A 22,786-nucleotide genomic window follows, 5' to 3' on the forward strand; every position below is an offset into this window, starting at 1 on the left:
GTGTACATTCCACTCGCACAACTCTTCAACTGACGATGATTGACGGAACGACGGGTGTGCATTCTACTTACGTTTACATTCGTCCTCTGTCAACGTCAGCACGTGGATGTGTTCCACTTCCCCGAGTACCTGCACTAAGCGCTGGGAGTGTCAACGTCAGTTTTGTGTTATGTAATTAATAGAGTTGTGTTTCAGCGAATGTAACACTGTGATACATTTTTGAATGGGTCTTTAGGAGAGGAAATGAATTACCGAATAAAAAATACAGGGTGCCATTTAAAAAAGTCATACCGCTGTTCATATCTTTGTAAAAAAAATAAAGCTACAACGAAGGCAATGATGCTGATTGATGTCCCCCTGACGGCTAAAGAACATTTGCTTGAAATATTTTGTAATTTGCATCTGGAGAAACAGTTACTTAGGGTGGTCAAGATAAATGGGACACCCTGTATAGCGTCATAGAATTAGCTATGCCATAGAGACGTTAGGTAGCATGCCGACTTTGTTTACTACATTTTATCATGGATTAGTAGACCAATGTACCATTATCACATGTAAAATAGACAGGTTCTAGATTGGGTATTTGTTTAGCTTTTTCATTTACAATTCTTAATATCGTGAAGTTATTTAGGTTTACCCTATTAGCCTAACACAAGCTAACCACCAAATAATCCCCTCTGATCGACATTGAGACCGATTCAGCCATATAAGCACAAACAGTCAAAGGACTAGACATGAGATCCCATGTTTCTGGTCTTTAGCCTCTTGTGGCACACGTTACATCAACAAGGGCACTAAACTAAATGCACTTTCAAGTGTCGATTGAGGTTTGATCTATGTGAAAATTTCTTGTGGCAAACGCCACAGCTGAATGGGCGTTCGCCAGTGTGCAGTCGGGCGTGACTGATCAGGTTGCTTCGGCGCGTGAATCTCTTCTGACACACCTCACAGCTGTAGGGACCTTCTCCCGCGTGCACAACCGAATGCGCATTCAGGGCGCTTGTGCTTACGAATGACTTACGACACACATCACAAGCGTAGGGGCGTTCGCCTGTGTGCACTCGCGAGTGAATCTGCAGTTCCCTTCGACACATGAACGTCTTGTGACACACTTCACAGATGTAGGGACACTGGTTCACGTGTCGAAGTACGTGGTACCGCAAACAGTCGCTTCTTCGGAATGTCTTATGGCACATGTCACAACTGTACGGGCGTTCACCAGTGTGCAGTCGGAAGTGGATCTTCAGACTGGTAGTAGTTGTGAATGTTTTGTGGCACACAACGCAGGAATGCCGAATTTCTCGGGTATCCACGTGACTGTGCTCCACCAGGTCCTGAAAATGTGCAAACGTCTTTTTGCAGATGATGCAGCTATGCGCGAGTGGTCGTGCATCACTTTTATACTGATAGGATACTTCCTGGTTTGTGGAGCACTGAATGGCGCTGTCACTTGCTGGAGGCTGCTCAGCTCTGCTAACGAAACTGCCATTGCCACCATTTCTGTTGTCATCCACCAAGCCAACGGCGATAATACTGCAGAAATGCGGAAAAAATCGTGTCAGAAAAGTTTGTAACAACATTGTAATATTAGAAATGAAAGCTTATATTAACCCTTAACTCACGAGGTAACATTTATGTAAAGTTTACTACAATATAGCGTTTCTGGGAGCCCCATGCTTAAACTAAGATTTAAACCGCAAATCATTTGAAATTTTGAATTCATGTTATACAGGGTGGTCCATTGATTGTGACCGGGTCAAATATCTCACGAAATAAGCGTCAAACGTAAAAACTACAGAGAACGAAACTTGTCTAGTTTGAAGGGGAAAACCAGATGGCGCTATGGTTGGCCCGCTAGATAGCGTTGCCATAGGTCAAACGGATATCAACTGCGTTTTTTTTTTTTAAATATAAACCCCAATTTTTTAGTACATATTCGTTTAGTACGTAAAGAAATATGAATATTTTAGTTGGACCACTTTTTTCGCTTTGTGATAGATGCCGCTGTAATAGTCACAAACATATGGCTCACAATTTAAGACGAATAGTTGGTAACAGGTAGGTTTTTTTAAATTAAAATACAGGACGTAGGTACGTTTGAACATTTTATCCCGGTTGTTCCAATGTGATACATGTGCCTTTATGAACTTATCATTTCTGAGAACGCATGCAGTTACCGTAAATACCACATTAATGCAATAAATGCTCAAAATGATGTCCGTCAACCTCTATGCATTTGGCAATACGTGTAACGACATTCCTTTCAACAGCGAGTAGTTCGCCTTCTGTAATGTTCGCACATGCATTGACAATGCGCTGACTCATGTCAATCGTTGTCGGTGGATCACGATAGCAAATATCCTTCAACTTTCCTCACAGAGAAATCCGGGGACGTCAGATCCGGTGAACGTGCGGGCCATGGTATGGCGCTTCGACGATCAATCCACCTGTCATGAAATATGCTATTCAATACCGCTTCAACCGCACGCGAGCTATGAGCCGGACATCCATCATGTTGGAAGTACATCGCCATTCTGTCAAGCAAGGAAACAACTTGTGGTAACATCGGTAGAACATTAGAACATTACGTAGGAAATCAGCATACATTGCACCATTTAGATTGCCATCGATAAAATGAGGGGCCAATTATCATTCCTCCCATAATGCCGCACCATACATTAACCCGCCAAGGTCGCTGATGCTCCACTTGTTGCATCCACCGTGGATTTTCCGTTGCCCAATAGTGCATATTATGCCGGTTTACGTTACCGCTATTGGTGAATGACGCTTCGTCGCTGAATAGAACGCGTGAAAAAAAAAACTGTTATCGTCCCGTAATTTCTTTTGTGCCCAGTGGCAGAACTGTACACGACGTTCCAAGTCGTCGTCATGCAATTCCTGGTGCATAGAAATATGGTACGGGTGCAATCGATGTTGATGTAGCAATCTCAACACCGACATTTTTGAGATTTCCGATTCTTGCGCAATTTGTCTGCTACTGATGTGCGGATTAGCCGCGACAGCAGTTAAAACACCTACTTGGACATCATAATTTGCTGCAGGTCGTGGCTGACTTTTCACATGTGGCTGAACATTTCGTGTTTCCTTAAATAACTATCCGGCGAACGGTCCGGACACTTGGACGATGTCGTCCAGGATACCGAGCAGCATACATAGCACACGCCCGTTGGGTATTTTGATCACAATAGCCATACATCAACACGATATCGACCTTTTCCGCAATTGGTAAAAGGTCCATTTTAACACGGGTAATGTATTACGAAGCAAATACCGTCCGCACTGGCGGAATGTTACGTGATACCACGTACTTATACGTTTGTGACTATTACAGCGCCATCTGTCACAAAGCGAAAAAAGTGGCCCAACTAAAACATTCATATTTCTTTACGTACTACACGAATATATTGTTGTGGATTGGCAAGAGAGCCAATCCACTACGAGAGGAAGCCGAGAGGCACGCGTTTTAGCTCACGCAGGCTGGCGTGAGGTCTGGAACAGGTCAAGGAAATGAGACTAGCAAAAAACGTACGTAACTGCTGGAATACTTAACTTTAATCCATAATTGGTGAACATCGCTCTTGACGGTACATGTTTTACAGCATCAATAGTAACTGGGAATGGCGCCTTGCTAGGTCGTAGCAAATGACGTAGCTGAAGGCTAGCTATCGTCTCGGCAAATGAGAGCGTATTTTGTCAGTGAACCATCGCTAGCAAAGTCGGCTGTACAACTGGGGCGAGTGCTAGGAAGTCTCTCTAGACCTGCCGTGTGGCGGCGCTCGGTCTGCAATCACTGATAGTGGCGACACGCGGGTCCGACGTATACTAACGGACCGCGGCCGATTTAAAGGCTACCACATAGCAAGTGTGGTGTCTGGCGATGACACCACATATATAATAAAAATTGGGGTTCCTATTTGAAAAAACGCAGTTGATATCCCTTTGACCTATGGCAGTGCCATCTAGCGGGCCAACCATACCGCCATCTGGTTTCTCCCTTCAAGCTAGACGAGTTTCGTTCTTAGTAGATTTTTCGTTTGATGCTTATTTCGTGAGATATTTGGCCCGGTCACTATCAATGGACCACCCTATAACTGTTATTTTTACAGTTATTTAAGTGTTGTTTGAATACTCCTCCGTGACCTTATTGCACAAAATAGAACACGTAGTATTTTACTTTTTATCAGACAAGATTACATACTTTGTCCAGTTTTTGAAACAGCATACAAATAAAAAAAAAACTGTTAGACAACTAAACTCTAGATTCTCTGTAACTTGCAAATTTTCAAAAAGAACTAATTTCCATGGTGTAAACTTGAACATAAAAATTCCACTCGATAGATACAAAAAGGAAGTCTGCAAGACTGCATCACCACTCGGCAGAAATTTGATTTTATCAAACACCCTTAGTATTTTATTGGAGGAACCGAAAGGTTCTCATCACAACTTTCCTGACATTCTTCCTCTGAATGACTCCCTTGTTCGCCAGCAGAGTTGCGATAACTGGTTATTCTAAAATCATCATCTTATTCATCTATTTCGTAATGTATGTCACCGAAGTCTTCCTCCGTCCACTGCCTATTAATTTTATGAAACTTGGGATCGTTAAAACTGACGCGTAGTTGCAAACACGATTTATACTATACTGAAGAAAACAGGTAAATTGTTAACATGGCGTAGCCTAGGAGATCCGAACACCGGTCAATAACACGTGTCAACAACAAACAAGGAAGGCGATAACGCAATCGACAACAAAGCATGGTAGGCTTGGCTTTTTAAGGAGGATAGTTGGGTGTATAGGAGATTTCCGCCAGAAACGACCTTAGAGAGTGAGGTCAAGACCTTAGAGGGTGATTTCGAAAACTTTCGCGCAGTCTCTAAGACTACACTCCGTGAGTTAAGGGTTACTTTAAGAATTCTGTATGCTAACACATTACATGTTATTATGTGTAAATAGTCAAACAGCAACAATTTTTAAACTGTAGCCTACAGTAAAAATAATGTTTTCCTGTCAACAGCTCTGGATCATAATCGTTGAACAGCATTCTACGTGCACTGGGAGAACTGCATGGATTAGGGTAAATTTGGTTGGCAGTGCAGATGAAGAGCATAGATTTTGTTGTGTGTCATAGTACAGTATCGAAATGTTTGTTGTTTCCTATGGAATGATACAGATCATACTAATGATTCGCATCAGTTTTTCCACTGATTTGAAGTTTGAGCGTGAAAGACTAATGAAAGTTCGTAGCACACGGGCATTTTTTCAGACGGTATACATGTGCAAAGTATTGGCGTTTGCGAAAGTAATGAAGCAATAAAAAAAAAATGGTTCAAATGGCTCTGAGCACTATGGGACTTAAAATCTGAGGTCATCAGTCCCCTAGAACTTAGAATTAATTAAACCAAACTAACCTAAGGACATCACACACACCCATGCCCGCGGCAGGATTCGAATCTGCGACCGTAGCAGTCGTGCGGTTCCGGACTGAAGCGCCTAGAACCGCTTGACCACACCGGCCGGCAATGAAGTAACAAACGAGAATTTTGTTACCATTAATAACCATTCTAACACGTGAGCTTTCTTCTTTTTTTCACAAATTAGTGTCGTATGTAGTGTAGGAGCCGGCCGCGGTGGTCTCGCGGTTCTAGGCGCGCAGTCCGGAACCGTGCGACTGCTACGGTCGCAGGTTCGAATCCTGCCTCGGGCATGGATGTGTGTGATGTCCTTAGGTTAGTTAGGTTTAAGTAGTTCTAAGTTCTAGGGGACTGATGACCACAGCAGTTGAGTCCCATAGTGCTCAGAGCCATTTGAACCATTTTTTTGTAGTGTAGGGAGACCCACAGTCTAACATGTTCTCAATTCATGTGAGTCAGAATTTTCGAATATATTGGCATCTGCTCATCATTTTCACCTGTTGCTTTCGACAGTGTAATTTTAGTGGCTGGTCAGTGTTACAAACATAAACAGGCTAACAGTATAATAGTAGTACATCCTGTTTTTACATTCGCAGTATGCACGTTTTCCAGTTATTGACGTTATTTTGGGCTGTTACAGTCGTAACCGCTATTCTGTCAATTAATTTGTTTTTCTGCCGTTGGGAACATCCTGTTGATAACGTTTCTCAAACTTTGCGCTTTTGAACCACAACCACAAGCTTCAACATCGACAAGAAATATTGGTGGCATTTTATGGGATTTTAAACACGCTTCCACAATGTTTCATCATCTGGCTCTACTCTAATCTGTAATAACTATCAAAAGGAGTATTTTAATTGGATTTTAGGGTTATGTATCTCAATCGGTAAAAAAGGAACCCTTAAAGGATCACTTTATTGTTGGTCTGTCTTTCTGTCAGTCTGTCCGATGTTAAAACCATTTTTCTCAGGAACAGGTCGACATATCACCTTGAAATTTACGTCACATACTAAAAACTACGGTTCCTTGGCGGTTTAAAAAATTTAAATTAACAGATACGGCCATTTATGTCACGTATTTTGCTATTCTAAGACTCACTAATCAAAATCTACAGGGTATTTACCATTGACCTATGGTCATGAAATTTGGCAAGAAGCAAGGTTCTACAGTACAAGTACAGGAAAAAATCCGAAAATTGTGGATGTGTAATTACATCACACGAGAAAAATGTTTTGGCCTTTGCCATCACACTGCCTGGCAGTCCGTCTGTTAAGTCCCCTTTTTCTCTGGAATCAGTACATGAATCAAGTTTAAATATATGTTATATGATAAGGACTATCGTACCTTATAGGAGTAAGAAACTTAAGCTTCTAAGTCAATGCAGACAGAAGTAGCGGCCATTTATGTCACATTTTTTGATACCCGCAAACTTACTCATTAAAACTTGAAGGGTACTTCCAGTTGACCTAGAACCTCAAATTTGGCAAAAAGCAAGGTTTTACAATACAAGTAAAGAAGAAAACAATCAGAAAATTGTGAATTTATATTTATACACTCCTTGAAATGGAAAAAAGAACACATTGACACCGGTGTGTCAGACCCACCATACTTGCTCCGGACACTGCGAGAGGGCTGTACAAGCAATGATCACACGCACGGCACAGCGGACACACCAGGAACCGCGGTGTTGGCCGTCGAATGGCGCTAGCTGCGCAGCATTTGTGGACCGCCGCCGTCAGTGTCAGCCAGTTTGCCGTGGCATACGGAGCTCCATCGCAGTCTTTAACACTGGTAGCATGCCGCGACAGCGTGGACGTGAACCGTATGTGCAGTTGACGGACTTTGAGTGAGGGCGTATAGTGGGCATGCGGGAGGCCGGGTGGACGTACCGCCCAATTGCTCAACACGTGGGGCGTGAGGTCTCCACAGTACATCGATGTTGTCGCCAGTGGTCGGCGGAAGGTGCACGTGCCCGTCGACCTGGGACCGGACCGCAGCGACGCACGGATGCACGCCAAGACCGTAGGATCCTACGCAGTGCCGTAGGGGACCGCACCGCCACTTCCCAGCAAATTAGGGACACTGTTGCTCCTGGGGTATCGGCGAGGACCATTCGCAACCGTCTCCATGAAGCTGGGCTACGGTCCCGCACACCGTTAGGCCGTCTTCCGCTCACGCCCCAACATCGTGCAGCCCGCCTCCAGTGGTGTTGCGACAGGCGTGAATGGAGGGACGAAAGGAGACGTGTCGTCTTCAGCGATGAGAGTCGCTTCTGCCTTGGTGCCAATGATGGCCGTATGCGTGTTTGGCGCCGTGCAGGTGAGCGCCACAATCAGGACTGCATACGACCGAGGCACACAGGGCCAACACCCGGCATCATGGTGTGGGGAGCGATCTCCTACACTGGCCGTACACCACTGGTGATCGTCGAGGGGACACTGAATAGTGCACGGTACATCCAAACCGTCATCGAACCCATCGTTCTACCATTCCTAGACCGGCAAGGGAACTTGCTGTTCCAACAGGACAATGCACGTCCGCATGTATCCCGTGCCACCCAACGTGCTCTAGAAGGTGTAAGTCAACTACCCTGGCCAGCAAGATCTCCGGATCTGTCCCCCATTGAGCATGTTTGGGACTGGATGAAGCGTCGTCTCACGCGGTCTGCACGTCCAGCACGAACGCTGGTCCAACTGAGGCGCCAGGTGGAAATGGCATGGCAAGCCGTTCCACAGGACTACATCCAGCATCTCTACGATCGTCTCCATGGGAGAATAGCAGCCTGCATTGCTGCGAAAGGTGGATATACACTGTACTAGTGCCGACATTGTGCATGCTCTGTTGCCTGTGTCTATGTGCCTGTGGTTCTGTCAGTGTGATCATGTGATGTATCTGACCCCAGGAATGTGTCAATAAAGTTTCCCCTTCCTGGGACAATGAATTCACGGTGTTCTTATTTCAATTTCCAGGAGTGTATTACATGAAAAAATATATTTTGTCATTTGTTATCCGATTTCAGAGTTGAAATTAAAACTTTCCCGAACGCAGAGATCGATGTCTTGTCCGTATCAGTGTCAATAACAGGAAAAAATCGTCGACGTTTTCGATTCCCGGAACGGATGGTCTGTCTGCATACATAATTAGGTTTAGACTGAGTCCTTAGGGTACGAGTGCTACTTGCGCCTAGCACGTCCAGCAAAGGATAAAACAATACGTAAGAACCAACTGATTTCAACTTAGTGCGATCAGTTTTGTGTTAATTTCTCAAGATTTTCTGTGGGCAGATGTTCTACTCTCTTTGTTTGGAGCGTTATGATGTTAACAAAGTTACTTGCCTTTCCAACTGCATCTTTCTGCCATCATTTCATCCCCATCTCCGACGCGCAAGTCGCCCAATGTGGCGACGAAAGCAATAAGTCTTTGCCCTCGGCGGCCGAACTTCCCCGAATGGGGGACTCCCGGCCCACAATGCCGTACGCTCATTTCCAATTTTTTTTTTTTGCCATTAAGAATTTACAAGCAGTTTTGCAGAATTACGAAACTTTCTGAAATTGGTGAATAGATGGCTTATGAATACGCAACTTAGAAAGCGCACTTTTCGTTGCTGTACAATAAACGAACCATGGATATAATGAGAGCCAGTCCAATCGAAATGTTCTATTTACACTATCACACGTCGTTCTCAAAATTATGATTTTTGTCAGATTGCCATAGATCTAATACAATCTTATAATTCACGGACTCGTCAATCTCCTCTTTTTCAAGGCAACTTCGAACATCGGAAATTTGTCCATCAAAGCATTTCCAGCCAGCAGAGGTACTGGCTAGGTATACATTTCCTGGAATTTTAATACAGATATTTGAGTTTGACTCACCCTTCTCTTCCACCACGCTAAGGTGACAAAAGTCATGAGATATCTCCTAACATCATGTTAGATCTACTTTTGGCCCGCTTAGTGCTGCAACTCGACGTTTCATGGGCTCAACAAGTCGTTGGAAGTTCCACTGCAGAACTACTGAGCCATGCTGCCTCTACAGTCGTCCATAATTGCAAAAGTCTTGCCGGTGCTGGGTTTTGCGCGCGTACTGACCTCTCAGTTCAGTCCCATAAATGTTCGATGGAATTCGCGAGGGGCGATCTGGGTGGCCTTACCATTCCTTCGAACTGCCCAGTGTGTTCTTCAAACCAATCGCGAACGAAGATAAGATACGAGGAATTAGGGCTCATATGAAGGCATATAGACAGTCGGTTTTCCCATGCTCTCTTTGCGAGTGGGACGGGAAAGGAAATGACTATTAGTGGTGCAGGGCACCCTCCACCATGAATCGTAGGTGGCTTGCGGAGTGTCTATACAGATATAGATGTAGAACAACTGTCATTGTTGACAATTGTCATCTATAAAATCTGCATCGGTTTTTGGGAACAAGTGGTGTCTAGGTACCCGAACATAACCATTCCCTGTTAATGACCGGTTCAGTTGGACCAGAGAACCCAATACATTCCATGTAAACACAGCCCACATCATTATGGAGCCACTACCGGCTTGCACAGTGCCTCGTTGACAACTTGGATCCATGGATTCGTGGTGTCTGCGCCGTTCTCGAACTCTGCCATCAGCTCTTACCAACTGAAATCGGCACCCATCTGACCAGGCGACTGTTTTCCAGTCGTCTAGGGTCCAACCGACAACGTCACGAGCCCAGGAGAGGCCTGCAGGCGATGTTGTAGTGCTATCAAAGACACTGGCGTCGGTCTTCTGCTGCCACAGGCCATTAACGCCAAATTTCGCCGCATTCTCCTAACGCATTCGTTCTTAGTGCGTCCCACGTTGACTTCTGCAGTAACTTCATGCAGTGTTGCTTGTCTGTTAGCACTGACAACTCTTACGCAAACGCCGCCGCTCTCGCTCCTTGCGTGAAAGCCGTCTGCCACTGCGTTACCCGCGGTGAGAGATAATGCCCGAAATTTGGTATTCTCGGCACACTCTTTGTTGTGGGTTGGCAGGAGAGCCAACACCGGGTATGAGAGGAAGCCGAAAGGCACGCGTTTTAGCTCACGCAGACTGGCGTGAGGTCTGGAACAGGACAAGGAAATTAGACTTTAGAAAAACGGACGTACCTGGTGGAATACTTAACTTTAATCCATTAATGATGAGCGTCGCTCTTGACTGTACATGATTCAGTATCAATAGTAACTGGTAATGGCGCCTTGCTAGGTCGTAGCATATGACGTAGCTGAAGGCTATGCTAACTATCGTCTCGGCAAATGGGAGCGTATTTTGTCAGTGAACCATCGCTAACAAAGTCGGTTGTACAACTGGGGCGAGTGCTAGGAAGTCTCTCTAGACCTGCAGTGTGGCGGCGCTCGGTCTGCAATCACTGATAGTGGCGACACGCGGGTCCGACGTATACTAACGGACCGCGGCCTATTTAAAGGCTACCACCTAGCAAGTGTGGTGTCTGGCGGTGACACCACACTCTTGACACTGAAGAACTCGGAATGTTGAATTCCCTAACTGTTTCCGAAGAGGAATATCCCATGCGTCTAGCTCCATCTACCATTCCGCGTTCAAAGTCTGTCAGTTCCAGTCGTCTGGCCATAATCACGTCGGAAACAATTTCGCATGAGGCACCTGAGAAGAAATGACAGCTCCACCAATGCAGTGCCCTTTTATACCTTGTGTACAACCGACGTTTGTGTGTGTAAATTCCTAAGGGACCAAACTGCTGAGGTCATCGTTCCCTAGACTCACACACTACTTAAACTAACTTAAGCTAGCAACAACACACACACCCATGCCATAGGGATGACTCGAACCTCCGGCGGAAAGGACGCGCATCCGTGACAAGACGCCTCGAACCGCGCGGCTATTCCGCTCGGCCCGCCATTTGTATATGTGCATATCGCTATCCCACGACTTCTGTCACCTTAGTGTATTTATCGTAGATCGTATATTTTTCGAATCCCTTACTTTAATTTTTTCTTTATATTCGTTTATGAAGTACAAAAAACTTACGAGTATCGGTCATTGTTTCACTCTATTGATTATACTTACAGGCCGGCCGGTGTGGCCGCTACGATCGCAGGTTCGTATCCTGCCTCGGGCATGGATGTGTGTGATGTCCTTAGGTTAGTTAGCTTCAAGTAGTTCTAAGTTCTATGGGACTGATGACCTCAGATGTTAAATCCCATAGCGCTCAGAGCGATTTGAACCATTTGATTATGCTTACAGACCTCATTAAGCACGAATTTCGAAGTATTCCACATTAATGCACCACTGCTCACTTTCAACTCATTGCTGACTATGGAAAAATCGAGAGACAACGTCATTAACAGCCAATAACACTCCGGCGCCATAGCAATCAGCTGGGGTTCTTGACAACGCATTATATAGACGTCCAACCTCCAATGTCGTACCGAGCGAGGTGGCGCAGTGGTTAGCACACTGGACTCGCATTCGGGAGGACGACGGTTCAACCCCGTCTCCGGCCATCCTGATTTGGGTTTTCCGTGATTTCTCTAAACCGCTTCACGCAAATGCCGGGATGATTCCTTTTAAAGGGCACGGCCGATTTCCTTCCCCATCCTTCCCTCACCCGAGCTTGCGCTCCGTCTCTAATGACCTCGTTGTCGACGGGACGTTAAACACTAATCTCCTCCTCCTTCTCCTTCTCCTTCTTCTTCTTCTTCTCCTCCTCCTCCTCCTCCTCCAATGTCGTGCCTATTTGCAGTAGTGAATATAAAATTAATTAAATAAAGGCTGTTGTACTACACCTACTGATGAGTGCCAACCACTGTCAGATGGCGTAGTTTGGCAGGAGTTCCATTGAAGATAACTTGCAACTTATACTGACAAGCACCAGTCAATGGCCGCAGAATACAAATGAATACCCCTTCAGTATATGAAAAGAAATATAACACAATACGCTACTTTAAATTAGCACCTGACAACTGTTACCAATTATTTGAATTCTGAAGATATAAACTTTGACAGAGCGTGCTTTGTCGCTCAAATGTTTTGTTACACCAATCCCAATTTGAGGTTTATTAAGACGTGTGCACCTATGGGATGTTGACCTTTTGCCGGCCGCTGGTGGCCGAGCGGTTCTGGCGCTACAGTCTGGAACCGCGCGACTGCTACGGTCGCAGGTTCGAATCCTGCCTCGGGCATGGATGTGTGTGTTGTCCTTAGGTTAGTTCGGTTTAAGTAGTTCTAAGTTCTAGGGGACTTATGACCTCAGCAGTTGAGTCCCATAGTGCTCAGAACCATTTTTTGATGTTGACCTTTTTTGTTCCCCAGGTAGGTAACATTTCCGAAACCGAACCCTCACTACGGGTATCCTTAAGCGGGGAAGTATGTGACAGATAAGTGGGTTTGGTTCAGTAACAAAATTCGCAAAAATGCTGAGCAAACAGAGATTGTTGGATTCTCGGTGGAAAGGTTGACAGGCAAAAGCTAGTAGAAATTCGTGCTTCTATATAGAGACAGGTAGGCGAGGCATACACCTACTTCCACAGCCATTCGTATGTACCACAGAACGAGTCGATCGTCCAGATTTAGGGTTCCGTAATTTCCCTACATCGTTTCAGGCAAATAACGGGCATGGTGTTTTAATATATTTTGTATGTATATTTTGTATGTATGTATAATGTATTTTCTGTAAATATCGCGGAGAGATCGCTGCAAGAGACATTACAGTGTGATGCACCTTTTGCATTTCTTGCTTTTATCTTTTCGTTTTCTTCAAAAGGACAGAGAAAATGTGGATAGTCCAGCGTAAAGCCTGCGCCTACCGTCGTGTATTTTTGATTTTCAAATGTTAAAAAACATAAGACATTTTTCCTGTTCCTCGGTAAAAGGAAGGACTCGCTCTGTGTTAATGAACGAAGGTACACGCACGTTATTTTGGAGCGTAATCGGCGGTAGCCATTTCGGTTGAGAGAATGAGTAAAAAGTCTGTATTTTTTATAGAATGTAGCATTATTTTACCAGTGAAGTAGTTTGAGACATTATCCCAAGTAGTTCTGTAATATATAAAAATCCAAGAAGCCTACCTGTGTACTTCGGAGTTACCACGAAGATCCGATTGCAATACGATGGACACTGTCAAGATTTTGTCGGGTGAATACAGCGATCGGACATAGTATTATTAATTGGTAAGCATAAATCTACAACGAGAGAAAAACTTTTCGTCTATGTAGAACTAATATGAAAAGATTCTTTACCCATTTACAGGCATAGCCCTGCTTATTGTGCTTGTCCGATACGTCGAAAAATTAATCTCATTATTTCCATATATCTAAACATTTCCAGTGATATTTTCACTCTGCAGCGGAGTGTGCGCTGATATGAAACTTCCTGGCAGATTAAAACTGTGTGCCGGACCGAGACTCGAACTCGGGACCTTTGCCTTTCGCGGGCAATTGCTCGAGTCTCGGTCCGGCACACAGTTTTAATCTGCCAGTAAGTTTCATATCAGCGCACACTCCGCTGCAGAGTGGAAATCTCATTCTGGAAACATCCCCCAGGCTGTGGCTAAGCCATGTCTTCGCAATATCCTTTCTTTCAGGAGTGCTAGTTCTGCAAGGTTCGCAGGAGAGCTTCTGTAAAGTTTGGAAGGTAGGAGACGAGGTACTGGCAGAAGTAAAGCTATGAGGACGGGGCGTGAGTCGTGCTTGGGTAGCTCAGTTGGTAGAGCAATTGCCCGTGAAAGGCATAGGTCCCGAGTTCGAGTCTCGGCCCGGCACACAGTTTTAATCTGCCAGGAAGTTTCATATCTAAACATTTATTATTATTATTGGTGTTTTGCCCTTAAAGAGCGCATTTGGACTAAACTACATGGCCAGTTCCTTTTGCTGCCTTCCTTGCTGCCCAAACTTCCCTCATTCGCTCGCTGTGTTTCTGTTTCCGGTCCTCTGTCCATGCTTCTTGTCGGCTTTGTGTCTTCGGCTTCATCTTGATTGCCTTTTTGGTTGCCCATATTTCTTTCATCTTCTGGCTGTGATCTTGCTTGCGTTCTTCGGTCCATTTTATGCCTGTTCGTTTGTCGCATTGTATCTCATGTAGTTTACTTTTATTAATGATGTTTCTGAACTTTATTCTGTCGTTTATTGTGTCTGCTGTTATGTTGAGCTGGTTCAGGTCGTTTTCTACCTCTGCCACCTATTTGTTGTTTCTAGTGGTTACCCAGTCAAAGATCTGTTTGGTCAGCCTGTGTGATGGCATTCTGTATAGGTGTCCATAGAATTGTAGTCTGCGTTTTCTAATCTTTTCTGTGATTGTCTCCGTATGTTTGTACAGTTCCTCTGTAGGTTTCTTGATCCATATTCCATTGTTGTTAGTTGCGCCAAATATTTTCCTAAGTATTTTCCGTTCTACTTTTTCTAATTGTCTGATACGTGTATGCCCTAGGATTAGTGTGGTCTCTGCTGCATATAGTGCCTCGGGGAGCACCACCGTGTCGTAATGGCGTAATTTGGCTTTTTGTGAGATAGACTTCTTGTTGTAATGATTCCACACTACTTTGTATGCCTTGTCCAGTTTAGTCTTTCTTTCTTCGTTTGAGTCTCTGTTATGTCCACTCATTTGTAGTGTTTCACCGAGGTATTTGAAGTTTGCCGTTTTGTAAATCGTGCCATACTTTGTGTTCAGAGATGAGAGTTTCTTTGTGCTCATAAACTGTGTCTTTTCGTAAGAGATCTGTAGTCCAGTTTTGGCAGCGATTTCGTGCAGTTTTTCAATAGCGTCTTTTGTTTCCTTTATACCTTTCGTGACAATCGCCAAATCGTCTGCAAAAGCCAGGCATTTAATCTGTAGGTTTCCTAAGGTTATCCCCTGTTGTGATGTTTCCCATTCTTTTATGACCTTATCTAACACCAGATTGAAAAGGAGAGGTGAGAGGCCATCGCCTTGTCGGACACCTGTGCGAATTTCAAAGGGCTCTGATAGTTCCCCACAGAACTTTACTTTGGAGGTCGTGTTGGTTAAAGTTTGCTCTATGATAGCCCGTGTTTTGTTGTCTACTTTGTATTCTGCTAGAATTTTGAAGAGAGTTTTCCGGTCGATAGAGTCGTACGCCTTTTTGAAGTCAACAAAGGTAATGATCAGGTTCTGTTTGTGTTGTAAAATCATTTTCAGGTTCCAAATTTGTTCCGCACAAGACCGCCCTTTACGGAAGCCTGCTTGGTATTCCCCAACCAAGTGGTCGGTTTGGCATTCTAGTCTGTTCAGTAAAGCTTTAGAGAGGATCTTGTATGTGACCGGTAGTAGGGATATTCCTCTGTAGTTGTTCGGGTTAGTCTTGTCACCTTTTTTGTGTAGTGGGTGTATCAGGGCAGTTTTCCAGTCGTCAGGAATTTTGATGGTCTTCCAGATGTCTTCCAAGATCCTGTGGATGTCTTTGGTGAGTTCTGGGTCTTGTAACTTCCAGATTTCCGCGATGATGCCATCTTCTCCTGGTGCTCTACGATTCTTGAGTGACTTTATTATTTCTTTAACTTCTTCTAGAGTTGGAGGTTCACTATCTGGATTGTATGTGCTCGTTTCTGTCATCATTTCTTTCATGGGGGGGTCCGTGTTGAGCAGTTTTTCAAAGTACTTTGCCAGAATGTCACAATTGTTTTTGGTATTGGTTTCTAGGGTTCCATCCGGTCTTCTGAAGCACAAGTTGGGTGGTTGATATCCAGTCATATTTTCTCTGAACGTTCTGTAGAAGTTTCTTGTATTGTTCTTCATGAAGTCCGATTCGATCTCTGTCAGTCGCCGTTTGTCATACTGTCGTTTTTCACTGCGAATGATTTTGCTTGATTGCTTCTGTGTTTTCAAGAAGTTCATCCAATTCTCTTGGGATTTATGGCTACTAAATTTTTTCCATGCACTGATTCGTTGGTCAATAGCTTGGTCACATGTGTGGTTCCACCAACGGTGTTTCCGTGTTCGTGGTGCTTGTGCTAGTTTCATGGCCTCTCGGATTCTTCGTGAAAGTTGTGTCCAGTCTGTCGTTTTCTCCATTTTAATTTTGTGTAATATTTGTGTCTGGTTTAAAGTAACGTATTCTGGATCTGGTCTAACAATTTTGTTCTTCTGGAGCTTTTTCTTGGGCAAAAGGCGAATCCTGATCTGTAGTAGGTGGTGGTCTGAGTCGAAGTAGCCTTTACGGGTGTCTATGTTCAAAATTTCTTTTTGTGAGTCTTTCTGCACTATTACGTGGTCGATTTGTAGTTCTTGCTTTCCGCTGGGGAATTTCCATGTGGTAAGTTTTCGTGTTGGTTTCTTGAATTTTGTTGACATAATGGCGAGGTCGTGGCTTTTGCAAAAGTCTATCAGATGTTTTCCGTTTTTGTTGGTGTCCTTGTGTGGAGTATGTTTTCCTGTGATATGTCTGTATATCTTTTCTTCTCCGAGTTTGGCGTTGAAGTCTCCCAGTATTATTTTGACTCTATGTGCAGGAATTTTTCTGATAGTTTCTTCCATTGTCGTCCAGAAGTCATCAATTTCGTCCGGATTTTTCCTGTTGTAGTCATTAGTCGGTGCATGTGCGTTGATTATTGTGTAGGATTTATTGGCTGATTTCACTGTGATGGTGCTGATTCTTTCGTTTGGTGACGAAAAGTCGATTATGCTGTCCGTGATGGACCTGTGTACTGCAAATCCTGTGCCAAAAAGCCTTAGGTTTTTCAGTTGTCTCGATGGTTTTCCTTTGTATATTCTGAAATTCTCCGTGTTGAAATGGTCTTTGTCTGTGAATCGTGTTTCTTGCAGTGCACATATTTTGATTTGAAATTTTTCGAGAGTGTCTGTCAGTTGTTTCATCTTTCCTGTCTTCATCAGTGTGTTCACGTTGAGTGTGCCGATGTAGTGTTTGCGTTTGGTCTTGAGGGAGTTTGAGAAGCTCCGATTCTTCTCATGATGTCCGTGAGCCCCCGGAATCCGATGCTCACGACGATCCCAGTCTATTGACTGGGGCCCGGGGTAGTGAGATTTTTCTCGTTGTACCATCATGATGTTTAGTAGTTGGATGTATGGCATGCTGCCGACTACAACCTGACTTTCCAGATCAGGAGGTTGGTTGAGGCCGCCACTGACATGTGGAGCAGACGCCTTTTGTAGCCGCCCACTGTGGGAACAGACGCTACTAGTAGTTTTGGTCCTCCCCGAGTATTTCATTTCCTCGGTACCACCTATATCTAGGAGGCATTCCCCTATCCGCCACCTGGGGAGGCGCTCGGTTGCGGGTCTACTAACATTTATTATATATTTTTTATTATATTATAAAGTGGCGACAGTAGCAGGACGATACGTAGTGGGCAATACTCCGAGTACTAGTACTGTTAACTTTATGTTCTGTGTTCTCTGATGACTTGACGGAGACGATGATGTAACAATAGAAAAATACTAACTGAAAGAAAAAGAAATCATATATAAATTAGAAGGAAGAAAACAACAATACCAAAAGCGTCAACTAAAAGTACAATAGATGGAAGTACCAGTTACAAGACAACAATAGGTAGGACCGCGACATGCATGTAGAAAATCGTTCCTACTAGACCTATTAGAAAATCCAAGCACCTATTTCCTAAAAATCCAGAACCTAAAGCTTCAGAGGTTAACGCAATTGCAGTCAACTAGAGAGAATGACATTTCTTTATCAGTACGAAAAGCATATTGAGTGAACAACAATTGAGATTAAAATTACATATAGCTGTATATGCATTCCGTCGAGCGTGAAATAGAGCGAAAGTAAAATCCAAACAGAGAAAATATTAATTTTGGTAACTGCAGAGGCATAAATATTTGTATAATGGATGGAAAAGACAATAAGGAAATGTCATTTCAAAATCAAAATTCCAATGTAGTAGATTTGCATTTGCAAAACGTAGTAATGGGTGTTTTGGAACCGTCAAACTGTCATTATTTGGATGCTGGGCACGACATGCCATTGGTGCATTCGACACCCGTGAATACGGAACATTTCATTACAAGTAATACGTTGATTACTGTGGACGAAATTAATGATACCTCAAGGCAAAGGAATATTTTAAATGAAAGTAGTACGTGTAGCACAGACGCAGATGCTGAAGGCGTAGGCCAGAAGTGACTAGGGAAGATATGCAAGGCTTATTTCGAGCCTGAACAGGAATACAAACTGACATGAACACAATGAAAACAGATATCAATTGAAAAATGTCGGGTTTAGAGACCAATTTGAACACAGTACATTTGAAAATGTCGAGTTTAGAGACCAATTTGAAGAGAGTAAATTGAAAAATGTCGAATTTAGAAACAGTACAAGCGGATATGACTAATATGAAAGCAGACATGACCACAGTTAAGTCCGAGATAGGGGAGGTAAATACAAACATGACACACATATCAGGCGAAGTAAAAAATTTGTGCACAGAACTTCACACAGCAGATTTCGAAAATCTCCTCGGAGGTGGATAGGAAAATTAACGAACAAGTACAAATTCCAGTTCACGATGTGAGTGAGACATTAAAAGGCACAGTGGAAGAAAAATTTGAAATACACGCACATATGGACAGGAGCTATCCGGAGTCAGAGAAACTCAGGATAATTTACAGGTAATGCAAAAGAATACGCAGGTTAACACAGATAACGTACAATTAGAAGTAGCGAAGCTGCATTCGTTCTGTGACGACTTACCAGGAAAGAGAAAATCATTGTGGAGATAGGATTACCTAAGTTAGAACCTAGAAGAATCAACTCGGACACTGTGCAACTTTACGAAACAGTAAAGGATAATGCAAAAGATGAAACCACAACGATCGCGGAAAAATGCGTACGCGCACAGCGTACTTATGTGGAAGGCTAAAGAAGTAGTGGGGGACAAGGAAGAAGGAATTTTAATACGCGTAGAACATGATATCAAACAGAGAAAACAATGATTAATGGTCGAAATAGTTAGCAAACAAAGTACGACAGTATCATCGCCAGGGGCGGTAAGTGAAGCAATAAACAGCCGTCCGCCGGTAAGAGAAATCAGTGGCGCGGACAACAATGCCCAACCCACGTCGCGCGAGCGCATGCCGACGAGCGACACCAGCAACGGGCAAAACCTTTTATGAGACAGATTTGTCATCATCACCGCATGTAAATGTTGTTCCGGCCTGCTGGACAGCGTTGTTATTGAACGAGAGCTTAATAAAACGCCGACAGTTTCCCGTATTTTCAAATGAAACAAAGCGAACGCATCCAGTAGTGTTTGTCCGAGTCTTTATGAATGTACTGCCTAGGACTTGGACAGAGGCTCAAAAGATCAAGCATGTGATAGTACACACAGAAGGCGACACCATTTTGTCGGATACAGAGATGTCGGAACTCTGCGAGACATATGATCAATTTGAGAATGCATTTTTAGCTATTGAGGAGAGATTAAGACGAGAGGTATTCAACCCATTATCGTATCATACAAAATTCGGGGGGGGGCTAAGTAACTACTTTGAAACATATCTAAAAAGACCCGCTACTGGAATAATCCGATATCTCATGTCGATGTATTGAAAATCTTAAAGAACATGTTGCCTGCAAATGTTAGGGAAAAATTAGTAACGATTCCCGAATATGATCTCGAGTATTTTCTCTCAGTGCTCGACTCAATAGATCTAATTCACGAGAATGGGCAAGCCATGCCTAGTTATTTTAAGAACACAACCCAAATGGGAGGAATAATTAGGGTAACAGCAATGGCTTTGGAAACTATAATGCTAGTTTGAAGCCGGCCGATATGGCCCCTGCGATTCTTGGCGCTTCATTCTGGAACCGCGTGACCGCTACGGTCGCGGGTTCGAATCCTGCCTCGGGCATGGATATGTGTCTATTTTGAAACATATCTAGGTTTAAGTAGTTCTAAGTTCCAGGGGACTGATGACCACAGATGTTAAGTCCCATAGTGCTCAGAGCCATTTGAACCATTTGCTAGTTTGCATGTGAATGAATGGCATCCTTATGCACCACCGCGCCACAACGGAAATCAGTACAATCGGTTTACCTATCAGCCACAGGGTGACCGAAGGTACGAAAATAAATATAAACCCCATTAGTACGGCAATGGGCGAGAGGGGAGAAATTCTAGAGAAAACTTTGATACTAGGCGACAACGAAATGCAAATTAGCAGGCTCGGAATGTGCAACACAGGAATCCGAAGAGAACCGGCAGCCCGTACAGTCAAACCGAAACAACCGGAACACGAGCTGGCGAGCACGCGAACATACGGTGAACATAGTAGAAGTGACGGCAGAAAATGAAACAATACTTTTACTGCCAGAAGGAAACAACAATAACCGAGCATGACTAGAGGAAGAAGGTAATGAACTGTCAGTGTGACACAGTAATTATATTAGCGACATTAACAAGAACAGAAATAGAAAAGAGGAAGTAGACACTGAAACAAGCTTACACGTACAGCATATCCGTAATATATTTTAAAGGTATGATAAGGAAGCAGAAATGAAAGAACATTTGTTCACTGAAGAGAAAGAAACACGCATGGTAAGTGAAATTATTGAAGCAACAATAAAGGTGGGAAACATACCAGTTGTTTTGGATACTGGCGCGTCGAACAAGCTTGTTTAACGAGATAGCGCGATGGGAAGTAAATCTAAAGTTATAAAATTACAGGCCAGTATACCCATTAGCATACAAGTTGTAGAAGGTAGGTGGTTTGTCGCCCTTTGAGGAATAAACCGACTAGCGCTCGGTTCCTCTCCACTAGGGGGTACAATATTTACTTTTCCGGTACCCTCTCCCTCTTCTACTATCCTGTTTAGCCAACAAGGAATGTTCAATTTCCTTCTACTATCTAAGATGGAAAGAATGACATGCAACCCACTGAATAAAAATTTTCCTTGTATTTTGATATTGTCTTTTCTTAGCAAAGGAAACCTTTTGATAATCCTTAAGTAAACACGGAATAACAACAAGAAGTAAAGCAACTATACATAATACTGAATGAGTGAAAACCATTAGATGACGTAGTTATGCTACACCAGGCGCAAAAACTTGAATAACAGTGTGTAATATTTCTGGCTTATTCAGCCATCGTATTAGGCTCCAGGATGCTATTCCCAGAGCAATTGAGATGCAAGAAGCTTAGAGATGACGCAATGTGGGATGGGGTACCGGTGACAGATGTTAGATTCGGTACCATTCCCGTGAGAAAGACCGCCTGCCTGATGCTGCTACTCTGTGATTGGCTGCTGTGTTCGGCGGTAGGGCGCCAAAACGTTAAACTTTAGTTCATCTACATCTACATCCATACTCCGCAAGCCACCTGACGGTGTGTGGCGGAGGGTACCCTGAGTACCTCTATCGGTTCTCCCTTCCATTCCAGTCTCGTATTGTTCGTGGAAAGAAGGATTGTCGGTATGCTTCTGTGTGGGCTCTAATCTCTCTGATTTTATCCTCATGGTCTCTTCGCGAGATATACGTAGGAGGGAGCAATATACTGTTGGACTCTTCGGTGAAGGTATGTTCTCGAAACTTGAACAAAAGCCCGTACCGAGCTACTGAGCGTCTCTCCTGCAGAGTCTTCCACTGGAGTTTATCTATCATCTCCGTAACGCTTTCACGATTACTAAATGATCCTGTAACGAAGCGCGCTGCTCTCCGTTGGATCTTCTCTATCTCTTCTATCAGCCCTATCTGATACGGATCCCACACCGCTGAGCAGTATTCAAGCAGTGGGCGAACAAGCTTACTGTAACCTACTTCCTTTGTTTTCGGATTTCATTTCCTTAGGATTCTTCCAATGAATCTCAGTCTGGCATCTGCTTTACCGACGATCAACTTTATGTGATCATTCCATTTTAAATCACTCCTAATGCGTATTCCCAGATAATTTATGGAATTAACTGCTTCCAGTTGCTGACCTGCTATTTTGTAGCTAAATGATAAGGGATCTATCTTTCTATGTATTCGCAGCACATTACACTTGTCTACATTGAGATTCAATTGCCATTCCCTGCACCATGCGTCAATTCGCTGCAGATCCTCCTGCATTTCAGTACAATTTTCCATTGTTACAACCTCTCGATACATCACAGCATCATCTGCAAAAAGCCTCAGTGAACTTCCGATGTCATCCACAAGGTCGTTTATGTATATTGTGAACAGCAACGGTCCCATGACACTGCGCTGTGGTACACCTGAAATCACTTTAACTTCGGAAGACTTCTCTCCATTGAGAATGACATGCTGCGTTCTGTTATCTAGGAACTCCTCAATCCAATCACACAATTGGTCTGATAGTCCATATGCTCTTACTTTGTTCATTAAACGACTGTGGGGAACTGTATCGAACGCCTTGCGGAAGTCAAGAAACACGGCATCTAC

At 43.7% G+C, this 22,786-nt stretch overlaps 1 protein-coding gene and 1 non-coding gene across 3 annotated transcripts in view; one reads left to right on the forward strand and one right to left on the reverse strand.

Moving 5' to 3' along the window:
- Positions 1-22,786, reverse strand: part of LOC126210558 (pharyngeal muscle protein 2-like) — a 510,724-nt gene that overhangs the window by 51,936 nt on the left and 436,002 nt on the right. The window lies entirely within an intron of this gene.
- Positions 14,108-14,182, forward strand: Trnas-uga (transfer RNA serine (anticodon UGA)). Its single transcript has one exon. It is a non-coding gene; the product is annotated as a tRNA-Ser (tRNA).

The sequence above is a fragment of the Schistocerca nitens genome, chromosome 10 (assembly GCF_023898315.1).
Source record: "Schistocerca nitens isolate TAMUIC-IGC-003100 chromosome 10, iqSchNite1.1, whole genome shotgun sequence".
NCBI lineage: Eukaryota > Metazoa > Arthropoda > Insecta > Orthoptera > Acrididae > Schistocerca > Schistocerca nitens.